The following is an 11,508-nucleotide window of genomic DNA, read 5'->3' on the forward strand; positions in this document are numbered from 1 at the left end:
GTAGTATACGAATGCAACACAATTTCTTCCCCTTTTGATCTTGTAAGTAGTATACTCCCAAGCTCAGCTTCTGGCATATCTTATAAGGTCCCTCCTATCGGGTTTTCAACTTCCCAACTTCTCCTACATGTTGTGCTTTTTCCATACAAAATCACCCACCTAAAAAGAGCGCGGAATAACCCTCTTGTTATATGCCTTGCTCATCCTTTATTTTTATGCATTTAGCCGAGTTGCAGCTTTGTCCCTTATTTCAGCTACTAAATCCAACTCAAGTGGTCTCTTCTCGACATTGTCCTTGTCATAAGCGTTGACTCCATCTTGATTTCCATTGAAACTACTGCCTCCCCATTATACACCAAGTAGAAAGAGGTCATTCTTGTTCCTTCTCAAGGATTGGCCCTGTAACAACAGAGAACATTGGTAATTCTTCAACCTAGCTTCCTTTAACGTGCTTTAGTTTGATCTTGAGGCCCGAACTAACCCCTTATTTACCACTCTACCTAGTTGTTGAAGAAATTACCTATTGTAGCGTAAACCGGAATTCGGCTGGAACGGCTGAAACTACTCACCGTCGAAGGAGCAATCACAGGACGGAAAACTCCACAACAGCCACAAACCAAATCCTCCGATTTGGCGTTCTTCTCCGGCAACCTCTTCTCCTCTTCGCTTGGACGCTTACAAGCACATGTTCTCACTGATCACGGAACCGAACCCTTTCGTAGGGCTTTCCTCTCCCTTTAATAGGGAGAGGCTGCGTTCTCCACCGAGTGCAGATCGTGCACTCGTGGAGTGCGTAGTGGGCAGTTACATAAACCGTCAACATCTCCCACTCGTCCAAGTGAGGCCAGCAAAGGCAAATAGTCACAAAGATCATTAAAGAGGTATCTAGCCACATAGACTAAATTTAACCAGAAGACACAGTCACATAAACTGTAAGAACAACCAATTCATACATAGAAAAATGATTCGTGCGACAGCAAGCACATTGAGCATTTATTGCTAAGAAATTGTTACACCTTACATAGCTGCTCATAGAGCGATCAACACTAAGAAAGTTGTTACACTTAACTTAGTTACTCTCCAAATAGTACATAACCATTTTTTTGAATGACACACAGTCATTTTATCTAATGGCTCACAGCCATCATCCAGGTGGCACCTAGCCGTTCTTTAGTGATACATAAATCACTCTTCTTGTGGTATATAACCATTTCCTGGACTCATTATGTCTCGCTATTTACCTAGATTAAATAATATGTATTTACATCAATATGAACATCTCTAATCCCTCAATTTGACTATCATGTCAAGGGCATGTTTCATATATCTAATATTCACAATCATTTCTATACATAACAGAAATGGGTCGACCAGTGAATATTCTCAAAAAGATGTAAATATATTCAATCTTCCTTTTTAGCTTGAATCTATTCATTTTAATCAGTTGCTTTCCTAGTCATGCTCCATAGACCGAATCATCCATAGTCATAGGTCTACATGCTAAAGTAGCAAACCCTGATTAAAATTTCAAGTAGACAGCTAAATAGTCACTTAAGGTAAATGCTGAGATCAACATATAATCTCATAGGGCTCACATAGTAGAGAAGCAGGGATTCATTCTCCTTCTACCCTAATTGTCGCATTAGCACATGTGGTATGAATCACATGCTACGATGTTATTCTCTTTACCAAAAAGAGTGCATGTTTTCCTCAAATTAACATCGTACAGATTTCGATCTAGACATTCCCAATGCCTAATCCAGAATTTAACACATAAATTCTAATCTGGCTTCTAACAGATTTAGTAAATGGTGGGATCAATTACTTTGATAATCAAACTTTAAGTGATCTCATCTTGATTCCAATATCAAGGCGACCCCAGCTTATAGGAATGTAACAATTTTAACAGCTACATAAGCCATCAGCTACATAAGCTGTTCTATAAGTGTAAGATATCGGAAAATTTCGATTCTGGTACGAACAAATCCGTCTCGCGAAGACGAACCAAACAAAACTTGTTTGGATCAAATCCGAGGTCGTTTGGCCACCGAACAAAGCGAACCAAATTCAAACCTGGGTTGCTACAGTACCGGTTTAAGTATGACTGGGGTTCAGTTGGTTTGGTTCGTTTGGCCTGGTCCGATCGATTCGTGGTTTAGGGTATAGGTTAAATAGAAACCTTCGCTGATTCTATTCTCCTCCTCCGCGCGATTTTCCTCCGCTTCGGCTCGGTGCGTGCCGTCTTCCTCACAGCCAAAGCCACGCCGCCACCTGACTTCACCGGCCGGAGAAGACATCCTGCGCAGCGCCGCCGCCCCTCTGCCGACGCCGCCGCAGCCCTAGCATCGCTGGTTTTCTTTGCCGATCGGGTGAGAGACTTCAACTCACTCCCTCTTGCGTTAATATTTGCAAGTTATTGATGCCTTCTGGCGATCGAGGTAGGATTTTTCCATTGGTCTAGCCTTCCAAGATGAACACTTGTGGTTTCGGAAACATGCCGTATGATAGAATCGAAGACTTTTTAGAATATTCAAGAGGAAGGAAATTTTAGTTAGTTATTTTGCACATTTAAATTTCCTAAGTTATTTAATTCCGGTTGCAGTTATTCTTGTGGAATAGGAGCTACAGGAAAAAGAAAAGGAACTTAATTTAACAGAAACAACTTTAGGCTTATCTCTAAAACAATGAATGAGGCAAACAAAAGGAGAAGAAAAGTCAAGAAGTGTAAGGAGTTAGCATAGCAGTTTTTTTATTTGTGTTCTGTACACGAGAGCTATTGTCGGTCTACGCCGCATGCAATGAACCATGGTTCACAAATATCAAATGTTTTGGGTAGGACCAGGAGATCAGATCTGGCTTGAATAATGATAGTAAATAAAATATAATGGGATGTATAAAGGTGTAAATTTACTTGTTATTGAATAGGAATGTCTAGGATCAAGCGTGATACGACTTTATTTCTCATTAGTCAATTATCGTGATAGGTAAATAGCTAAGTTTGTAGGGTGCATATATGCATTTACTTTATTGGTCTGGAACAGTTATATGCTCCCATGATATTGTATTTGGATTCAGTTAAATGTCATGGATTAGTTTAACTTGGGCTAAGTAATTTAGAGGAGGTTAAACAAATATTAAAATGGACTAAGAATTTTATCTTATGGGTATATACATATCATCGTATTTAGAAAAGTCATTTATTCTAATTACAGGACATTGACTTGCCACCGGACCTTTGGACGGATCGGAGATTTTCTTTTTGGACACTGACTACTTTCGGAAGGCGGGTATCTCGACTCATCTATTTAGATATGTCGTTTGATGTGTATAGTTTGCTATGACTAGTAGTATTAATTTATTTTGCTTTATATCTACATGTTTGCATACTAGCGATCATCGGCTCCTTTATAGTCTGAGCCCGTCGCTCCAGGATTTGCATACTAGCGATCATCGGCTCCTTTATAGTCTGAGCCCGTCGCTCCAGGATTTGCATACTAGCGATCATCGGCTCCTGCATACTATAGTCTGAGCCCGTCGCTCCGCATCTAGCGATCATCGGCTCCTGTATAGTCTGAGCCCGTCGCACCAGGATTTTATGTTAGCGATCATCGGCTCCTTTATAGTCTGAGTCCGTCGCTACAGGATTGCATTTAATTACTGCATAGGTGTGACATGCACCTACAGGATACCTTAGGCATTTTGGGCTTTTGATCTTACCTATGTTGCAGGATTTATACCGTTGTGTTATTACATATGATTCTGGTATGCACAGCTATTCAGTAGTTCGGTTCTGTATTTATTTCTGTACAATCATGATTAGTACTGGTAAATAGCTTATTTATACATATCTGCTAGATATCCGCTGAGTTCATTGAACTCACTCCGTTGATTTTATCTTTTCAGGTTGAGGTCTGTCTGGAGAGCCGTGCTGCTAGTCCCGCGTCGAGTTGAAATTTGCTTAAGTCATTTTGCTTACATTTTTGGAGTCTATTGTGTCAGGAGTCGTTTTATGTCATATCGTGTCAGAAACTATTTTATTTACTGTGAATTTTCGTATATGTGTTTGGTTTAGTGGTGCATGTTGATAGTTGTCAGTTGTGGACTTTATTACCTTAATAGAGTTTCTGTTTTACAATTTATATATATATATATGTGGATTATGGCCGTGTAGGTCTTATTATGTTTGTATTCAGGGAAAGTAAATTGTTACAAGGGAGATGCTGCCGAAATTTATCGGACAGTCGTCTCCCGGGGCGTGACAAATTTCATTTTAATTTGACTAAAAGAACAATTAAACTCATTGGATGGTCTAGCTTGAGTTAGACTCAAGTTGATTGAATTTGAGTAAGACTCAAATTAAACCAAGATGAATTTTGATTCATCATGCATGATTAATGTAGATTAATCATGCAATAAAGAAGAGGAAGTTACATGCATGGAAGTTATCATGCATGAGTTGAATTTGAATTAGACTCAAATCAAGCCAAATTGGATTTTGATTCATCATGCATGATTAATGTGGATTAATCATGCAATCAAGAGGAGGAGGTTACATGCATGAGAGTTATCATACTTGATTAATAGGATTAATCATGCATTGATAAGGAATACCAAAAGCCTAAAAACCCTTAGTATTCATGGCATGAGTATAAAAGAGTTTTCTCTTACAAAACTCCTGAGTGGTTCATTTTTTTCCTCCTTCCCTCATTGTGCACTAAATTCCTCTTCCTCCTCTTAGCCAAAATCCACAAAGGTTGCTAGCACAATCACCTTTCTCCAAAAGTGAGTGTTCGTGTGGATACGCATAGAGGCACGGGCACTTGAACGTGCTAGAGATTCGACGACCTTTGAACGAGCGGGATAAGCGAAGGGCACACATTAAAGGTAAAATCTATTAGATAGATTTTTTTTATAATTTTAATTTGTACGAGTTTTCGCATGGATCGCTCGAGGGATCCTATTTCTGCTGCGATTTTTTATTTTATCGTATAGGATTCCCAACAGTGGTATCAGAGCCACTTGCGAAAGATCGTATAAGTTTTCTTTTATATATGTGATATAAAAGTAGGACATGTTGTAATTATGTGTTGCCTATTTATTTGAGCATTTTGTCTACATGCAAAAAGTTTGTGTCGATCAAACTAAGAGAATATAGCATCATCATGTTGACAAATGTGTAAATATTTATCTAATGAAAGTGTGCTATAGTCCGATTGTATTTGATAAAATTGTGACAATGATTGTTCGATTTTTGCCACAAGGATGCATCAACAACACAAAGGGAAGCGATTCATTCAAAGAGTTAAAAAAAAATTATTTCTGGGGCATTGCCCCCGACCCCCCACAAGGGGCGCTATCCCTTGACCCCACTCGCTAATCGACTAGCGGGACTGCCGTGAAGCTTTTGCTCATGAATAAAATTTTGGCAAACATAATAAAATTAATGTCCTAGATCTATTTATTGTGTGATGGTTGTCATGGTGCATGGTTATGGCCCTTGAACCCAATGTGATTGTGTTGTGTTGTGTGTGCATGTTGTAATTCATAATACGGCCTGTGTGTCGTGCCTTTCTTTCTATTTTCTTGTTGTAAAATAGATTTAGACTCGAATGTAACTCGAGTATTCCTTTTGTAATGTACAAAATGAGGAGTGGAAAGTCCATTCGAGGATGAAGTTACAAGAAGGATGTCGACGACACATGATGACCAAAGGAAGCACTTGGAGAAGTTGTTATCCCTAGGTTGACCAATCGATCTTCTCATTGGCTTGAGAGGATCGTAGAATATGGGCCATAACCATGTCACGTTTAGCTTATATGTTGATATATGCTATGTGTGTATGTGATGCATGTTAGATAAATTTTATCTTAATTAAGTCAACTCGATATGCCTACCAAAGTTTGATACTCACTACTATCTCGATCAATTGTTGTTGGGTTTGCCAAAGCAAAGTGACACAATTTATCTTGATAGAGTGCGAGAGGACAATTGTGATGTCCCGCTATCAAACTTTGGGTGAGACTTAACTAAGTTATCTCAATTAGATTGAGTAGAACTTAGAGGCATATCCCAAAAGTTGGGAAGATTGGGTAAGAGAACAATTACACTAAATCTTGGGCGATTAGCCAAAGCTAACTCAAGATGATGTGTAATGTGGATCTTGACCCTTTTATTTTCAAGAGTTGCATAAGATGTAATTGGTAAAATATTGCCTACCTATCATACTAAGTCTTGGGCGATTAGCCAAAGCTAACTCAAGGTGAGGTATGATGTGGATCTTGTCCCACATGAATTTGTAGCTATTTGGTTAGGAGCTAGTAGTGTGGGCAAAAATGCGTTTGGCCACATCCATGACTAGACTCTACCAAAGCTCTATGATTCAGTGGGAGTATCATTTAATTAAAGGCCTAATTAAATGATCTAGATATGATACTTATTTCTACATTTTACTGTTGTAGATCACCATGTCATCTAACACGTCAAATACTCTCTCTCTGCGATCTGTCCTTGAGAAGGACAAGCTCAATGGAGCTAATTTCCTGGATTGGTACAGAAACTTGAGGATCGTCCTCAAGCAAGAACGAAAATTGTACGTCCTAGAGCAACCACTTCCTGAAGCACCCGCCACTACCGCCACTCGTGCGGAAAAAGATGCTTACAAGAAGCATCAAGATGATGCATTAGATGTATCATGCCTAATGCTTGCCACCATGAACTCTGAGCTTCAGAAGCAACATGAGAACATGGATGCACATGATATGGTTGAGCACCTGAAACAACTATATCAAGGGCAAGCTAGGCACGAGCGGTTTGAGGTGTCTAAGGCCCTATTTGCATGCAAGATGCAAGAAGGAACTCCTGTAGGAACTCACGTACTCAAGATGATTGGGTATGTCGAGAACCTTGAAAGACTAGGATTTCCACTGGGTCAAGAATTGGCCACTGACCTTATCCTGCAATCATTGCCGGAAGGGTATAGTCAATTTGTCATGAACTACAACATGAATGAAATTGACAAGCCTCTGCCTGAGATGCTCAGCATGTTGAGAACTGCTGAACCCAATCTCAAGAAGACCAAGACTAGTAATGTACTAATGGTAAACAAAGGCAAAGGCAAATGGAAGCCCAAAGGCAAGGGTAAGACCCAAGCTAAAGGCAAGGCCAACTCTACTACATCGAAGCCCAAAGGTGGGGTGCCTAAGGAAGGAACCTGCTTCCACTGCGGTGAGACTGGACACTGGAAGAGGAACTGCAAACTCTACCTTGAGGAAGTAAAGAAGAAAAGAAGTGAGACTTCTGCCTCAGGTATATATGTTATAGAAGTCAATCTATCTATTTCTTCATCATGGGTATTAGATACCGGTTGTGCATCTCACATTTGTACCAATGTGCAGGGCCTACGAAGAACTAGAGCGTTGACAAAGGGCGAAGTGGACCTACGAGTAGGCAATGGCGCAAGAGTTGCTGCTATAGCTGTAGGAACATATTCTCTATCTTTGCCCATAAGGCTTATCTTAGAACTAGAGGAGTGCTACTATGTACCTGCATTAACTAAGAACATAATTTTTGTATCTTGTTTGGACAAGAAAGACTTTTCATTTATCATAAAGGACAAATATTGTTCCATAATGTTAAATGATATGTTCTATTGTAATGCACCTCTGATGAATGATCTCTATGTTCTAGACTTAGAAAACCCAATCTATAACATAAATATCAAACGGTTCAAACCGAATGATTTGAACCAAACATATCTCTGGCATTGTCGCTTGGGTCACATAAATGAGAGTCGCATATCCCAACTCCATAAGGATGGATTACTGGACTCATTTGATTTTGAATCATATGAGACATGCGAATCTTGTCTTCTAGGCAAGATGACCAAGACTCCATTTAGTGGACATGGTGAAAGAGCGACGGACTTGTTAGGACTCATACATACTGATGTATGTGGCCCTTTCAATGTCGCTGCTAGAGGAGGCTATCAGTACTTCATAACATTTACTGATGATATCAGTAGATATGACTATGTGTATCTTATGAAACACAAGTCAGAATCCTTTGAAAAGTTCAAAGAATTCAAGAATGAAGTACAAAATCAACTTGGCAAGAGTATTAAGATACTTCGATCAGATCGAGGTGGTGAATACCTTAGCCAAGAGTTTCGTGACCATCTAGCTGAGTGTGGGATCATATCCCAACTCACTCCACCTGGAACACCACAATGGAATGGTGTATCCGAGCGGAGAAATCATACTTTATTAGATATGGTACGATCGATGATGAGTCAGACTGATCTACCTACTTCCTTTTGGGGATTCGCTCTAGAGACGACTCTCTTCACACTTAACCGTGTTCCATCTAAAGTCATCATAAAGACACCATATACGATATAGACTGGGAAGAGTCCCAAAATATCTTTTATGAAGATTTGAGGTTGTGAGGCTTACGTTCGACGTCAAGTCTCAGACAAGCTAGGCCCCAAATCAGATAAGTGCTATTTTGTAGGATATCCCAAGGAAACGAAGGGATATTACTTTTATATTCCCACACAAGGCAAAGTGTTTGTCGCTAGAACTGACATTTTTCTAGAAAGAGAGTTTATTTCTAGAAGAACCAGTGGGAGTAAAATCAATCTTGAAGAAGTTCAAGATATAGAAAATAACACTGAGGCCTCGATGGAAATTGAATAGGCACCACAAAGTGTTGTGGATCATGAGTTTGTTGCACAAGAAGTTGTGGAGCAACAACCTGTTCAAGTAGACCAACCTCTTCGCAGATCTGATAGGATATGTCATCAGCCTGAGAGATATTCATTTCTCTTGTCTGACCACGATGATATTATGCTTGTTGAGTTGAACGAGCCTACCTCCTATCAGGAAGTTGTGATGAGCCCAGATTCTGAGAAATAGTTAGAGGTCATGAGGTCCGAAATAGAATCTATGTATACTAACCAAGTATGAACTTTGGTTGATCCACCTGAGGGGATCAAACTCATTAGGTGTAAGTGGGTCTTTAAGAGAAAGACTGACATGGATGATCTTGTGCATATCTATAAAGGGCGATTAATAGCTAAAGACTTTAAGCAAATTCATGGTATTGATTATGATGAAACATTTTCACCAGTTGTGATGCTTAAGCAGGATCATGCTTGCATAGTTTACCATGATTATGTTCAAGCCCCTTCAACTCTAATTCCTAGAAGCTGGGGTGCCACGTCAAAAGTTATCTCACTTTCTAAATTTAATTAGTGTGTGAAATATGGGATTGGATCGTATATTTAAGAATTAGTTAGTTTGTAAGATCTAGATACCTTATAAACAAAAAAAGGTTGGAATTAATATTGATTGTATTCGACAAAATTTGTTGATACATAGTATACCTTATTGATTTTATACTTAACTAGTTGTTTATTTATCATACATTTAGGTTGGTTCATTATTTAATTATAAACAAACAAGCTACATAGGGACACTTTGTGGTCAATGAAAATTAATTGGGTGGAGAAGGGGATGCGTCTCTGCTATGTGTTTTGTATTTTATATATTTTTTAATTTTTTAAATCAATTAATTTTGGAGATGATTTATTTAATCCTATGAAAGTTTCTTATCGATCACTAAGATAATTTAGAAAGTGTAAATGATATGTCACTCCACAATCAACTCTCTAAGATTATTTTTCCACTATAAAAAATTAATTTGTAATATATCAATCGATCCATAAATATCTGATTAAGTATGAAAATATACTATTGTACCATAACCCCGAGGGCTTCTATGTTTATATCATGACTCTAACTATGATGAATGAAGATACAAGCCATTTATTTTCAATGTCAAACGGTAGCTATTTAACCACCTATTCTCCTAACATACTTTAGTTTTACTGGACCTCATGTAGCTTCCTTCTACTCATATGGCCAGATGCTTGACTATCTTTCAGCACCCAATAAGATCTCAAATCCAAAACTTTAATGAACATATCATAGAAAAAGTTAACTACCTTCAAAATTAATCGAATAAAGTCAAGACATCCGAATTATAAAAAGAACAGCTAAAATGAAACAGCTCAATTAAAGGAAATTAGACTACAATTGGGGACGCATAAACAACATTTGGTGGTGGGACAAACTGTGTAGCGGAATCTTTTGAAATTGGATGCCATATGGGTAGGGGCACAAGGAACTAGTACACAGGGCTATTTGTCCCCTGCTCCATTCCTTTCTTTAAGCTATTAAAATAATCAAGATCATGGCAAACAGAGGTGACAGAATGATCGCTTGCTTTACTCTTTAGCAAACCAATAATTTATCTATCCAAAGATTTGAGTATAGTAAATAAAGAATTTTACATGAACTAACTAGTGGCAGTACAAAATTAATTCAGATGAACACTACAATCTCCATGAATAAGAACATTATGCCTAGTTGAACAAAGTTTTGAGTGCAATGACAAGAACTTGGCACTGTTGAATAGGAGAAAATAAGAAGGGAGGTCAAATCTAAGATGCTCATTTAACAGTAGTTCTAACTTTCAGAAACATGTGAAGCCAGTCCAATGGTGGCCCATTCACGGCCTAACTACTTTCCTATTAATAAATGCTATATATATAAATAGATATATATAATGCTTCCATCCTAAGAAAAAGGTAACTTTAGGAGTAAGGAAATAAAAGTTCCATATGATGGAGAAGATTGCATCACTGGATTTTGATCATTGAGATACTATTTTCAACATCAAAATGATGCTTCCAACAGTTTCAAATATATCATGTTTATCTATGATGTGGAAATAGCTTTTCAAACTATTGTCCACTTTCGCCCCTCAAACAATATCTCATTTAGGCAAAATAGTTTATGTTTTGTGTGTGGTCCATAAAAAAAGAGATTCTTCCCTTCTCCAACTAAGACAAAGGGCGCTACTTGGCTCATGGAAGAGGGTGAAAGGTTTGTAGACAAGGGCGAGGATCAAAGTTTAATGATGAGGGTAGAGGGCTGAGGGTTAAGGGCTTGTTTACTTGGATATAAAATTTAGGGATGGAGAACTATTTAATCAAGGAGGGCAGAGGAAACTCACTATACTTTTCCCTTTAGTAGAGGGGAAACCTCTTGCAATTCACTTCTTACAAATAAGAAAATGATAAGCACAAGTAAGAATTGAATTAAGTATGAAAGTTGAAGATAAAGAACTCAAGATTAAACAAATAAAATAAAATTATAGAAAAAAAGGCAAGAGAGCAATTAGATAATGAGTATCTTGGAGACTAATGTGTATGGATAGTCAAATGAGCTAAAAGCGAGTGAATAGTGATTGTACCTACATACAATTTAAAACTAATTTTGCTTTTGTTACAAGCTTAGAAAGGTCACACAAGAATTAGTTACTGAATAAAAACAAACACAATTAAATTGCATACCAATCACTAACAAGACATGTAATATAGTTTGGAATTCTCATTCCAAGCCATAGCCTATGACTCATTGATGAGTTACTCTCAAAATGCTCATC

General features: G+C 38.1%; 1 long non-coding RNA gene across 1 annotated transcript; it reads left to right on the plus strand.

The window, feature by feature from the left end:
- The first annotated feature begins 2,284 nt into the window (after nucleotides 1-2,284).
- Nucleotides 2,285-4,135, plus strand: LOC141848110 (uncharacterized). Its single transcript, XR_012603464.1, has 3 exons — nucleotides 2,285-2,369; nucleotides 3,213-3,283; nucleotides 3,904-4,135. It is a non-coding gene; the product is annotated as an uncharacterized LOC141848110 (long non-coding RNA).
- The last annotated feature ends 7,373 nt before the right edge of the window (nucleotides 4,136-11,508 follow it).

Source organism: Curcuma longa, chromosome 16, assembly GCF_044706935.1.
Source record: "Curcuma longa cultivar G26 ecotype Majalengka, Jawa Barat chromosome 16, ITB_CL_G26_1.1, whole genome shotgun sequence".
In the NCBI taxonomy this organism is placed as follows: domain Eukaryota; kingdom Viridiplantae; phylum Streptophyta; class Magnoliopsida; order Zingiberales; family Zingiberaceae; genus Curcuma; species Curcuma longa.